Here is a 13,719-nt window from a genome sequence, read left to right on the forward strand (position 1 = left end):
CTAAAATTCCTCCAAGCCGGTGTGCAGGACTGATCAACAGTTACCGGAAATGTTTAGTTGCAGTTATTGCTGCACAAGGGGGTCACACCAGATACTGAAAGCAAAGGTTCACATACTTTTGCCACTCACAGATATGTAATATTGGATCATTTTCCTCAATAAATAAATGACCAAGTATAATATTTTTGTCTCATTTGTTTAACTGGGTTCTCTTTATCTACTTTTAGGACTTGTGTGAAAATCTGATGATGTTTTAGGTCATATTTATGCAGAAATATAGAAAATTCTAAAGGGTTCACAAACTTTCAAGCACCACTGTACATGATCTTCATCATTTTTAGAGGAGGCTGAGCCTCCCTCGTTGTCTTAGAGCAATCGCCCGTGCTACAAAAGGAACTCCTCCATGCCATACAGGCTGAAAGTGTGCCATGATGAAAAGATTCATGTACCTTAATCGAAGATCTGTTGATATTAAAGCAGATCTGATGTGGATGGCCTCTGCTTGTGGTCTTTACACAGGAGGAGAGAAAAAGAAAAGAAAGCTTCCGGTCTCTGCGTTCTTCTGAAAAAAGAGAGAGAGAAAGAAAAAAAACAGAGAAAGGAAAGCAAAAGTGAAAAGTACAAAAAGGAAAGCAACAGTACAATAAAACTGAAGAGGATACTGGAAAATTCTTTGTAGAAAAAAAGTTTCAAAAAGGATTAGTAATTAACGCCAGCACTCACGGGGAAAAAGGACTCAAAAGGGCGCAAACAACTCAGGAAGTGCGTAGCCAACCAGGAAGTCAAACTCGTGCTCAGAAGTTTCCTGTTTAGTCAAGCCTTGTGTTAATGGTGTTTATGAGGTAAATGTGTAGATCTGGAGGGTCCTCAGACAGAGTGTTTTGGTAAACTGGGATGTATGGATGCTGTCAGTCCCCACTCGCTTGCTCACTCGAGTTTGTTGACGGTGTAGTCTGTACTCGAGTTGAGGGGGGATGGGGGGATGCCATCCCCCCTGGAATAAAAAATGGTCAAAATCATCCCCCCTCTAAAACGGGCATCCCCCCTCCCTTCCCTTGAGCAATTTTATCAATAAATGTGGACATTACTTATATTTAACATTGGAATTAGAAATGCCATTCCACGTAGCTTTGCTGAAACTGAGCATACAATAAGCTACCGCGAGACAGGGCATGCACAAGCGAAGCGTTTGAGGAGGCGACATTCAGTTGGGGTTCCGTTATTTTTTATTTCATTCGGCGTCAGTGACAGCAGCGGATTGCAGCATCATGGCCAAGCGGAGTGGACAGCAAGACCTAAGCAAGTTCGGATTTAAGATCGCAAGAAAAAACATTTCAGGAGGTAAGTCAAGAGTTACGAATATCAGTCACACTTTCTGTGAGCCCACTATCATGCTGTAAAGTTACCGATATGTAGCCTAATTTATTGGCGGCGGATAACAACACAACTATCATAATGAATGTTAGTTTGGAGTCGAGCCAGCTATCGATAGCTTACTCAAGTTCATGTTAGCTTTGATTTCTTGTATAAGGCCATTAATTTAATCAGCCTGGACGTTCGTTTGTTATTCTTCAGGCAACAAAAAGTGTTATTCAAGACAGGAAGGCTAAAATAAACGACACTAGCAGTTTTGAAGGCTTCATTGCCTCATTAGAGAGCCGGTCACAACATGTAAGGCAGAGCAGGATTGGTGTAGGACTCGACAAAGTGTCTGCTAAAATGCAGCTTTCTTTTTCTTCGTCATAGGCTCTTCTTCTGTCTCCTCAATGGGCCTTTTCCCCTTTCCAAAGAAACTTTCCAAAGATGCCTGCTTTTAACTCATTTTGCTAGCTTGTATCCAGTATGTATCAAAGTGCTGCTATGTATCGAAGCAAAGTATCAAAGTATCCAAGGCAGCTCCTTGGTAACCGTCAATGTTAAGGTGTCACGTGACCTAGATAACAGCGGGAATCAATGTTACAGAAAGAATCCGGTCATTTTTCAAAGCTCAAATCCTCGTTCAGATAATAAATCAGAAATAACATTATAAGTACTTTTCTTTCCATTAAAATAATAACCGGTATGGACATGTATAATTTGCATTACTCATAAGCATAAACACAATAATAACAAAAAAGAAAAAAAAATGCATAATGCCTCAAACATCTTTTAGGAAGTTTAGTCTGATTTACAATTTACTGTTGCTTGTTTTAGCTTATTGGTTACCTACCTACCTCTGTATTTAACTCAATGTTCCCAATGTTCAACTTTGAATAAAAATTCTATTGACTTGATATGAAAAGATTCAGTTGTTCATTTACATTGCCTGCTGAGGTTTTAATAAATTATTTACCAAACGATTTAAAAGGAGCCTACCATGACTATGAAGTTACACTTCAAATTTGCCATCTGCATTTCACTCTAATATGGAGAATGTGGTAGGTATGTCAGCCAGGAGACTGACTAAATATGACACATGACATCCACACTGTGCATGTTTTACAGTAAAATACCAGTGTATTATGTTTTTTTACAACAATAAGAAGGGTACACAGTGTGTACTACACACTTTATCAGCACAAAATACTGTATGTCTGGTAAATGAACAAGGTCCACAGACCTACGTTGTGTGCAAACCCTCCTAAAAGCAAACCAGTTTCCCACCGACGGACCGACCGATGGGTCGACACGCGACTAAAAATTTCACCATCCCCCCTGGTTTGATTTTACAACTCGACCACTGGGTGTAGTGGCTGCTGCTTTATGTCCCGGAGCCCCTCATGCCTGTGTTACCTTCTGGCTCTCCCCTTTTAGTTATGCTGTCATAGTTAGTTTTGCCGGAGTCCCTGCTTGTACTCAGTGCAATATGCATACTGTTCCTACTTATTCAGGTAACATTGGGCATATCTAACAACCTATGTTTTCTTTCCCTCTCCCCCCTCAAAAAAATCTGTCCCTCTGAGTTACATGGAGTCAACAGGAAATCTTTTGGTGGAGAGGGTGGAGACCTCGACTGGCTATCGTAGCCTGCAGGGAATCGGCCATCAGACATTCTGTTGCATGTCCCAGACCTGGTGAAATGTAACTGAATTGTCTTGGCCAGCCCTAAGGGTCCCATCTGCATCCCATCATTGCTGAGGAGTGTGCTCCCATCACCCAATCAAGCATCCAGCCAGAGCAGGTCATGATATCTTTTAACCATATTAACATACCATTGTTGTGTATTATCCCTGATGTCAAGACTCTCGTCTCTGCGAGCCTACCACACAGATTTAATACTTGTGTAATTTTTAGGGCATACCTAACAACCTGTGTTTTCTCTCTCTCCCTCCCCCCCCAATCTGTCCCTCTGAGTTACATATTGGTCCTGGGATTGAGATGCTGGCCTCTTCTGCCCCTCGGACCTGCTTGATCCATCCTTGTGCCCTGTGTCTGGTTGGAGTTTTATCGCATCGCTCCTGTGGAGGACGGCCCCGTGAGGACAGGTGAGGGTTACACATTGGAGGATGCTCTGGACTCTTACAGTAATGCTTTTATGGCTGAGGACTCCAGTTATAATAATAATAATAATAATAATAATAATAATAATAATAATAAGTTAGATTTATATATTGCCTTTCAAAAAACCCAAGGACGCTTTACAATTATAGACAAGGAAAGAAAAATAAATGAATAAAAAGATAATAAAAAATAAAATAAATAAATAAATAAATAAATAAAAAGTAAAAAGTCCACCAAGTAGGGGTCAGGATGTAATTCCCGTGGTGTAGCAGCCACAGTCCCACCAAAAGACGCACGAAAACAAGTCCCACATCTCCAGCACCGCCACCGTGACGCCATCAGCAACATCACTTGAACACCACGCCATGGATCCACAAAGCAAGCAGAGAAGCTCCACCATGCAGAGCGCTGGTGTGTCCCAAACCGCCTGCACAGCCGCCACGATGCCACCGAGCAACATCGCTCGGAACATCACGCCAAGCGTTAAAGTGCAGAGCGCTGGACAACCACGATGTAAAATGAGCAGCGAGCTCACTGCAGTCCATAGCTGGGAGCACAGGCATCGCCCACGGTGAACCAAGGCCTGGAGGGAACCAACGCCCAAAACTGGGTCCGGAGCTACCCTGTAACCGGCGGACAAAACACTCAAACAGACATCAAACTACACAAACACACAGAAAAAAAATAGAAAAAGAAATAAAATTTAAAAAAAAAAGCTCTGGTGAGAAGCGGCAGCCAGAATGCGCACGACGTACTCTCAACCGGAAACGAAAAAAGAAAAAAAAAAAGCAGTTGACTTGCTAACTTTAGGACTGCAGTTGTCATGAACAGTTTTGCACTCAAGTTTCCATCAATGAAGAGTTACAACATCAACGAAACTGTTTTCATGTTAAACTGTTAGTTATAGTCATGCTGTCTGTTGTTGCCCAAATGAGGATGGGTTCCCTTTTGAGTCTGGTTCCTCTCGAGGTTTCTTCCTCATGTCGTCTGAGGGAGTTTTTCCTTGCCACCGTCGCCACAGGCTTGCTCACTGGGGATAGATTAGGGACAAAATTAGCTCATGTTTTAAGTCGTTCAAATTCTGTAAAGCTGCTTTGCGACAATGTTTATTGTTAAAAGCGCTATACAAATAAATAAAATAAACTTGACATACAGTGTGAATCCTTGATTGGAGAAAGGGACAGATGTCAAATGTGTACCAAACTTCATTGTTTAGAATGGATTGAATGGAGGAAGTTGTTAGAATACTTAAGGTTTCAAACTTTCTCAAACTTTGTCACTTTTTCTGTGGGTTTTTTTTTTTTGTATGGGAACTATACATTTTCGCATTTATTTTCAAGGAGAAAATTTGTGCTATTTATGTAATAAATCATCAAAACATTTCACATTTTTGTTGGATATTTTTTAGACTTAAACGTGACATACCACATTTCAACAAGTTGACACAGAGGTCTTAATGAAATTTCTGTGACATGCTTTGATCAAAATACAAGTATAAAACACCACAGCAGGCCCGGCGCAGTGGGGGGGCGAAAGGGGGCGTCGCCCCCTCATGGCTACAGCCCCACCCCCTCAACGGAGACTCAGATCATTTAATTGTTTTCTTAATTGTTATTGTGGGTGTATGTGTGAAATGCTGACACAGCCGCGCACACACAGACCTGTGATAAGGACAAGGGGAGGGGTCGTGCGGGCGGGGGTTTTACATGTACACTTACAAGTGCACTGTCTCTGCAATATCCTGTAATATGCAGTCAAGTTTACGGGAGTAGTCTTTCCCCAACCGAATTAAACGAATTCAATCACAATATTGTGAATCCATTTTCTTTCTTTGTAGGCTAAGTTTATCTCCGTTTATGTTGGTGTATGTGTTCATATATGGTCCGCTTTGTGCGCAAATAGCGTAAGAATATGTGTCGTTGACGTCACCCCCCATGCAGCGGGGGTAAAAATTCATCACTTCAGAGTGTTTTGTCCCCTACACGCCTAAACTGGGATCGCGGATTAAGTGGTTAGCACTGACTCGGTGCGATTCAGGAAGGCTATTACTGGTGCAGCCGTGGGGTCTGTTGATTTTTTTTTTAAATTATGATTTTGGCCGCCGAGCCAAGTACCTTAGACTTGCATTGACGTTTTGTTTTCATGCCGCGGAGCTATTTGTATGTATTTTAAATTTAAAGGACTTTCCTGTAGGTTTGTGTGTGTTGTTTTATGTTTGGCATCTTTCCGGTTGTAACACGTGTCTGTGAGAAAATTGGAGGGGAGGGTTAACAGGTGGGCACGGGTGCTGATAAAGCGCAACTGCCCTGGTAATATGTCACATGATTTTCCCGTACTAAAGCAACCTTCGGGGCCGTGGTTTTGTGGTTGGCGCAGTTAATTGTTTGAAACACGTTATCAGACCGCCATCACTACTACACACTATATGAAAAATATTTGTCCCCTTGCAATTTCTAATTGCCCCCTTAGTAAACTGTTCCTGGCGCCGGGCCTGCACCACAGCACCTTCTCACCCTGTCTAAACAGCCCTGTCCAGAGCGGCCTGTTCCTTTAAATGATAATGAGCCCCTGCTCACCCCACCCACCTCTTCCATTGAACAGTCAGGTAACACTTTCCTTATGAATATTCATTCAAAAAGACAGTTCTCAATCCACGAGTGGAGACACTCAGATGAAGGGGCGGGGTCATTCTAATGAGCTCCACTTGTGACATAGAAAGTGGAGCCGAATCCGAACGGCTTGTTGAATCACGTGTTTTCTGAAACAGGCGGAACGAAAGAAACTGACTGGGTCGTCTTGTTTCAGAGTTTGTGGCTTGGTAGGCTTCAGATACCCAAATTTACATGCACAAGCACTGAAAATGTTTTTCATAACATGTCCCCTTTAAAGATTAGTGAAAGCCAGATAAAGGCCAACAGAGGTGACTTTAAAGATTTGGAACAAATAAAAATAAGTTTCATTCAGAAAACTAACTGGTGCAAGTGAACAACATTTAGGTTTAATAGAATTATGAAAGTTTATTATGGATTACAGTATTAAGCTCATGTCATGCTTGTAGTCAAATCTCAGAACTCAAATCTCTGTTGAACAAACATGAAATCCCCCACAACAAAACAAAACTTAAAGCATATCTCAGCACATCACTTTCAAATGTCTATTTAAACAGAATGTTATAGTTCACTGTGATGTGCTATGGTGACAACAGCATACACAGTGCTATAATTTTCATGGTTATAACAAAAATCCTGTCAAACCACATTCATGAACAAAAAACATTATTACTTCTCTCGTTTGTCTTGGATTTTTGAATATTTATGCAGTTCTATATTTCCCCTCCTATTTTCTTCCCCCAGGAATAAATCATACAAGGTTCTTTTGTTCATGAAAATATTGCATCATGGGCAGCGCGGTGGTGTAGTAGTTAACACTGTCGCCTCACAGCAAGAAGGTCCTGGGTTTGAGCCCGGTGGCCGGCGAGGGCTTTACTGTGTGGGTTTCCTCCAGGTGCTCCGGTTTCCCCCACAGTCCAAAGACATGCAGGTTAGGCTAACTGGTGGCTCTAAATTGACCGTAGGTGTGAACGTGAGTGTGAATGGTTGTTTGTCTCTGTGTGTCAGCCCTGCGATAACCTGGCGATGTACCCCGCCTCTCACCCATAGTCAGCTGGGATCGGCTCCAGCTTTCCTGCGACCCTGTAGGACAGGATAAGTGGCTACAGATAATGGATGGATGGATGGATGGATGGATAGTGCATCATGTGCTTTTCTCTTCTGGTCACACATTTATTTCTACCCATCAGATGGTTCCAGCTTCTTCAGATGTTCTGTGAGCAGTGACAAAGTGTGTTCTCGGTCACTAAAGCTTTCTTCTAACTCTTTGTTGGTCCTCAGCTGCTGCTCCAGCTCTTCCTCTTACTTGGTCACTGTTTGTCTATTGTGTTTAACTTATTCTCTCCAGTGTCTTGTTTTGTAGTAGAGCCAGTGTCTTGGGTATTTATCACATTTGCATTTATACACAATATTTTTGTCGGTTTATGTATTTATAGTATCTCATGTGGGGCGGCACGGTGGTGTAGTGGTTAGCGCTGTCGCCTCACAGCAAGAAGGTCCTGGGTTCGAGCCCCGGGGCGGGCGAGGGCCTTTCTGTGTGGAGTTTGCATGTTCTCCCCGTGTCCACGTGGGTTTCCTCCGGGTGCTCCGGTTTCCCCCACAGTCCAAAGACATGCAGGTTAGGTTAACTGGTGAGTTTGCTCTGGGTGCAGGTTAGGTTAACTGGTGACTCTAAATTGACCGTAGGTGTGAATGTGAGTGTGAATGGTTGTCTGTGTCTATGGGTCAGCCCTGTGATGACTTGGCGACTTGTCCAGGGTGTACCCCGCCTTTCGCCCGTAGTCAGCTGGGATAGGCTCCAGCTTGCCTGCGACCCTGTAGAAGGATAAAGTGGCTTGAGATAATGAGATGAGTATCTCATGTGTTTTACTATAAATCTAAGATGTATTGTTTGAGTTCATGGTGATAAAATTCCTTAGCTTCCTAGTCTGCTTCCTAGTCTTGTTGAACCTGATGCAAGTTGTTCTTGTCTTCTGGGTATTAATTCTAGCTCTTGCTTATGTTAATGGATTTAGCCTGAGGTGATCATTTTTGGTTTTGACCCCAGTTTGGATGAATGACTTTGGAGCAGTGAAATAAAAGCATGCAACACTTACATCTGACTGTCATAGACTCTCAATTTCCACACCCATAAGTCTGTAAATGAATAATGAAAGTGCAAGATTATGAAAACAAATCATTATTCCACCATGTGATTACTGTCCTTGAACACTCTCATGAAGAACCTCTTCGTCAAAGTTCTCCTGAATCTCCACCTTATGGCATCTTCATCCTCCACTGTGGCTCTCCTAGTCTGAAAATTAGCAGGAATGAGGAGAGGACACATTGACTTTCTGATCATGATCAGTTATAAATCATGACGATTTTGTCAGTCATGCTAAACATTTAGGTTCTGTTTGTCTCTCGTCTTTCTCAGATGCAGACATTTCTTCAGCTCTGAAAGCATTTCTACTCAGGGTGGAGTTTCCTGCTGCAGACACGTCCATCACAATCAGCCTCATCTTAGGACCCATGTTCACAAAAACAAAACAGAATATCAATATAAATGACTAATATTTGTCGTCGCGCTGTTGAATTAATTACATAAAATTGGTAAATTTACTCAAATGAACTTCAGAGCCAACAAAATATGCATGTAATTAAATATATGCATATAAAGAAAATGTAGAACAGAAACAATATACCACCAATATTAAAAATGTGCCGTGTTTAATATTGACAATGATAATCTTTGTTAATTTAATGGAATACCTCTGTGAGGAAATGAGGTCTTAGAGAATGGAGCACAAGACAGCAACAGAGCTTGTAGTGCAGACTGAAACGTCAAGCATGACTTAAAGCAAGATCTATTAGTTTCCTTTTCCTGTAGAAAATTAACACACTTTCAGTAACCTTTCATTCACAAAAATATAGATTAAGCCACACACTTGCACACTTAAGGGCAAGCCCTCTCTCTGTGTCTCACATTGTTTCGTTGTGCCTCTGTCCTGGATTGGTGGTCAACATCAGAAGCAGCCAACTTCCTTCTGCCATCATCAAACATTTGAATTAGAATGTAATTATGAATTCATAAATACCAAGACTCTTGCCTGAAGTCAGCTGGGATTGGCTCCAGCTTCCCCCTGGGCCTGTCACAGATGAGCGGTATAGAGAATGGGTGGATGTATTTATAGCTGCCCCAAGAGTTTGGTTTCATCCTTGGTCATCATCTTATCGGTGGATTTGAGAACAGTGTTGTAACAGCACTCACACTGTGATAATTTTTCTCACACTGACAGAACTTTGTCATCAGCCATGTTTGGTTGCAGCGGCACAAAATCTTCCAACAGTATATGTTCTAAGTCCACCAAGTTCTATTCATGACCAAACAATTTTTATAATGTGCAAATTTTTTTTCTCTCTGATGACAAAATTTCATACAGTGTGAATCTGGCTATACATGAAGTCCAGTTAAAGCTCGACGGCCTTTCGATTTCATAAAATCAGTGAAATTTAGTTCCCTGTGAAATGTGGTCTTTGTGATATATGCTTATTTCTGTACTCTCTCTCAAAAAAATATATATATCAGGCCACTCTGTGGCTGGGAAGTTATTTAATTTGAGGAGATTAAAGCAAATAACGTGCATGAAATCGCTCGCTTTGCGCAGTGAAGTGGACAGAGGAAGTCTGTGTGCGCATGCGCAGGTTTATCACCTTTTTCTTTTGGGTTTTACGGCAGCTGGCATCCACATTGTTGCATTACTGCCATCTACAGGTTTCCCTTTGAGCGTGCACTGACAGTTCCATCATTCTGTCGCTAAACGAACAGCTGATCACACCGAGGTGCTTGCTGAGCGCTGATATTTATTAGTTTGGTCCTGCATTTCCTTTCCTTTGTATATAACATAACGTCTTTTCTTTTCGCGTTCTTTCTGTTACTATAGTCGGTCTTTCATTTGCACACTCACGTCCTCCATTTTTCTCTCCTGTTTCAAATTTGTATCCCACAATGCCTTGCGTGAACGGGGAAAGCCCACCATGTGATGCATGACATATCTTGAATTGGGTCATGGCGAAGCAGGAAAAAATAGCAGAGAATTTAGGGCCACATGGCTCTAAATTCATTAATTGTTCTATTTTAAAAAACTAATAAAATTGGAAGTCTGTGATTCGAATTTAGTAGCTTTCAGTCCACTAAACAAAAATAATTGGGTGTTGGGAAAATTATTTTTATGACCTACACTTGAAAGATCTGAAAGGCAGGCTACCTTTAAATCTTCAGACGTTAAAAAAATGTGTACTCCAGCAGTTCAGTGGCACAAGTTTATTGGGCACGCAAGGCTTTTACAGGGTCTTTGGTTGTCCCTCTGCTCTAGTCCTTATGCTGCATGTAGAACTCTATAACAAATTGTTTCCATATCAGAAAGTGTTCCGTTACCATAAGCTGAGAACATCCAATGACCCCAGAAAGAACCCTTTTTTTCTTCCAAGAATATACAAAACCATATGGGTATATGTAATGACAAAACAACCACCTGTATATTGTTATTTGTCAGTAAAGGCCATGATAAAGTTTGCTTACCGAATAGAAAGGAGGAACATATTTCCTTTAAAAGTGTTGGGAGTGTCCATGGACTGATGATCATCAAAGGAGGGCAGGGATCCTTGGTCACTGTCACTAAACACACAAACACAGAATCTTTAAGCACTAAAGATGTCTGATACCAAACCTGATTCTCATATGGGAATGTGGTGAAAGTTAGCTTTTCTTGTTTATTTCCAGCTGTAATAATGGAGGTAGAGGAGTACTTAACAGAAAGAGAAAAGAGCTACAGGAACAAAACAGCAATGTAATAAATTAACTGTACATTTTCAGAAATACTAAGTTCTCACCTTTCCATAAAATAGAAATCATGTGTGGAGCCACATTCATGGTCCTGCTCTTCTCGTTCCTTCGTTGTGGAGTGAAATGAAACTCTCAACCAGCTCTCCTCTCCAACTTACAAATGGAACAAAGACAGTGGAGAGAAGAGAGAGCAGAAGAGAGATTCCTGTAAACATCACACACTTTCACGCAGATGACTTTCTGAAACTCTCTGACCTTCTAAATAAGCATCTGTGAATTTTCTTAGCATTTGAAAAGGTATGGTATCCATTCTAAACACCTAAACCACATTACTTATTCTTCATGAAGACAATGTGAAATGCTGGTACATGCTCCGCTGCTGTCAAGTAATGGTGTGTGGACATGTTGGAAAGTTCCCCAGTGCAAGTCTGAACACATTTGTCTCATATTTCCTTCGTTTTCATTTTCTCATAGCAAATAGATCAATGCAGAACTTCAGTTCCTATAATGGTTTAAGGTGTGACTTTGTGCTGGAGCAAACCAAACCAGAGCCATGTGTTGACTTGCACAAAACGTCACACTAGTGAACCTTTTCAGACCCTTTGCCGATACTCGTCTCATCGATGTACAAGTGATGAAAGATTGATTTGCACTTCCTTAAAACAGTGTAATCCTAAGATATATGTAACCACGCAAGACGTAATTATCCAAACAAACAAAACAAAACAAGCAGGTTCTTTTATACACTCACATATTCCCATGATCACTTCTGGTTTTTGTGTGTTTGTATAGCAGATCTTGTGCAATTCAAGGCTTTCAACCCAATTCAATCCCATACTTACTTCCCCTAGACACTTCCACACAGGAGAGTCCAAGTTGCAGGGGTGGATCAGATTTCATCTTATGCAACAATGTTTAGTAATCATGTTATTTTGCCCTATTAGCTTTCTTCTTTATTTATTCTTCTATTTTGGATAAACATACAAAAAGTAAAGTTCCACTGCAGTCATTATTTTAAATAATATAAAGTCAGAGTGTTTAAAAATAACAGCTGTGCTCCCCTGCATAATGGACTATTCTGAGGTGAAGTGCCTAGGGGAAGTGAGTAAGAACTGCATTGAGAAGGTACCTGGTTTCAATCAGGAAAAGTGTGAGGCAGTGGTTGAAGAGCCTTGAAGCAGTTTTGGACTGAAACTAAAGTGAAAAACACCTTCATGTAGTGAAATAAAATCATTATGACCATTTTAAAAAAGTCCAAATTTCTATGATTAGATTATTCTAGAATAAAAACTGTGTGTGGATCTAAAGTGAAATTAATGCATGTAAAAGACTGCATTTGGGGAATTTGGTAATGCTTTATGGAAGTAAATTGAAGTGAAGACAGGAGTGAGACAAGGGTGCCTGATGTCAGCACTCCTCTTCAACCTTGCCATTGAGTGGGTGATGCCCAAACAACAGAAGATAGAATCAGAGGCATAAGATGGACTCTCTTCTCATTTCTGGAAGACTTAGATTTTGCTGACTATCTAGTGTTATTGTCCCATACTTACCTACATATGCAAGAGAAATTGTCTTGCCTCAGTGAATTGGCTTGGCAGATAGGCTTAAAGATCAGCCAGAAGAAATTACTTTAAACACTCAAAACCCCTTACCAATCCAGGTGAACGGCAAAGTTTTACGAACACCAGATGAGTTCATCTATCTGGGAAGCATTGTCACAAACAATGGAGGAGCAGGTACAGACATCAAGAATTGACTCACTAAAGCTAGGTATGCCTTCAATATGCTCAACAATGTCTGGAAGTCTCAGCAATACAGTATTAAGACCAAACTGAAATTATATCAGAGTTGCATCCTTTCCACCCTTCTTTACACATCAGAATGCTGGAGAATGACAGAAGATGACCTTAACAAATTATCCATCTTCCACACAAAGAGCTTACAAAGAATTCTGAGAATATTCTGGCCAAACAAGATTTCAAATGAGGAACTGCTACGTAAATGCAAACAAGAAAGCATGGGTACCATACTTGTGAGAAAGAGATGGAAGTGGATCGGACTTTGAAAAGAACAGGATGATGTTGCAAGAACAGCTCTACATTGGACACCCAAAGGCAAAAGGAAACGAGGCAGGCTAACGAACACTTGCTGCAGAACAGCTGAGGGAGAGATGAAGACCTGGCAGCACATGTGGGGTACCATCCAGATGCTGGCCCAGAACAGACAGGAGTGGAGGACTTTCATTGCTGCCCTACATGCCAGTCGGCATAATGGGTGCCAAGTAAGTAAGTAAGGTAGTAAAATTGATTTTAAGATTAGAGAAACAGTTTTGTGACTGTGTAATTATTTAGGTCTCCAGCTGCTGGTAAATTTTTCCACATGAAGTGTGAACACAATGCACTCCATGGTTTCAATTTCTCATAGGAAGTAAATAAATGAAGAACCAAATTCTTCAAGCCATGTAAAATCTAAATACCAAGCACATTTTTGGCTTCAGTTACCAAAATCCTGGGTTCCTATAGTTTAATGTCAGATTTTGTTTTTGATCAGATCAACAGAAATACACAACAAATACATTTTTGTACAAAAATAAATCAATATTTGAGCAAACATTTTTGATAAGATTCAGAGACATTAAAAGAGAATACTGTAGACTATTTAGTGTTTTTTAAGGAATTCCATATCCGTAAATCATTAAGGTGTTAAATTACTTGTTCCATTTTAGATAAAATTTTTTGGCTGGATTTTTAGAAACAGGAAGTACAGATGTTTTATGACAATCTAATCTTTAGCTTTAAAGAAATG

The 13,719-nt window shown here is 40.8% G+C and overlaps 1 protein-coding gene and 1 long non-coding RNA gene across 2 annotated transcripts in view; one reads left to right on the forward strand and one right to left on the reverse strand.

Moving 5' to 3' along the window:
* LOC132865813 (uncharacterized) overlaps positions 1 to 962 on the reverse strand; it is a 116,311-nt gene extending 115,349 nt beyond the window's left edge. The window contains exons 1-2 of the mRNA XM_060898314.1: positions 724 to 962; positions 450 to 562 (exon numbers count right to left, since the gene is read on the reverse strand). The gene's annotated coding sequence lies outside the window, so the exon portion shown is untranslated. The remainder of the gene's footprint in view (positions 1 to 449; positions 563 to 723) is intronic.
* Positions 963 to 11,039: 10,077 nt separating this feature from the next.
* Positions 11,040 to 12,929, forward strand: LOC132866417 (uncharacterized). The gene is made up of 3 exons (XR_009650565.1): positions 11,040 to 11,211; positions 12,575 to 12,684; positions 12,795 to 12,929. It is a non-coding gene; the product is annotated as an uncharacterized LOC132866417 (long non-coding RNA).
* The last annotated feature ends 790 nt before the right edge of the window (positions 12,930 to 13,719 follow it).

This window comes from Neoarius graeffei, chromosome 18, assembly GCF_027579695.1.
Source record: "Neoarius graeffei isolate fNeoGra1 chromosome 18, fNeoGra1.pri, whole genome shotgun sequence".
NCBI lineage: Eukaryota > Metazoa > Chordata > Actinopteri > Siluriformes > Ariidae > Neoarius > Neoarius graeffei.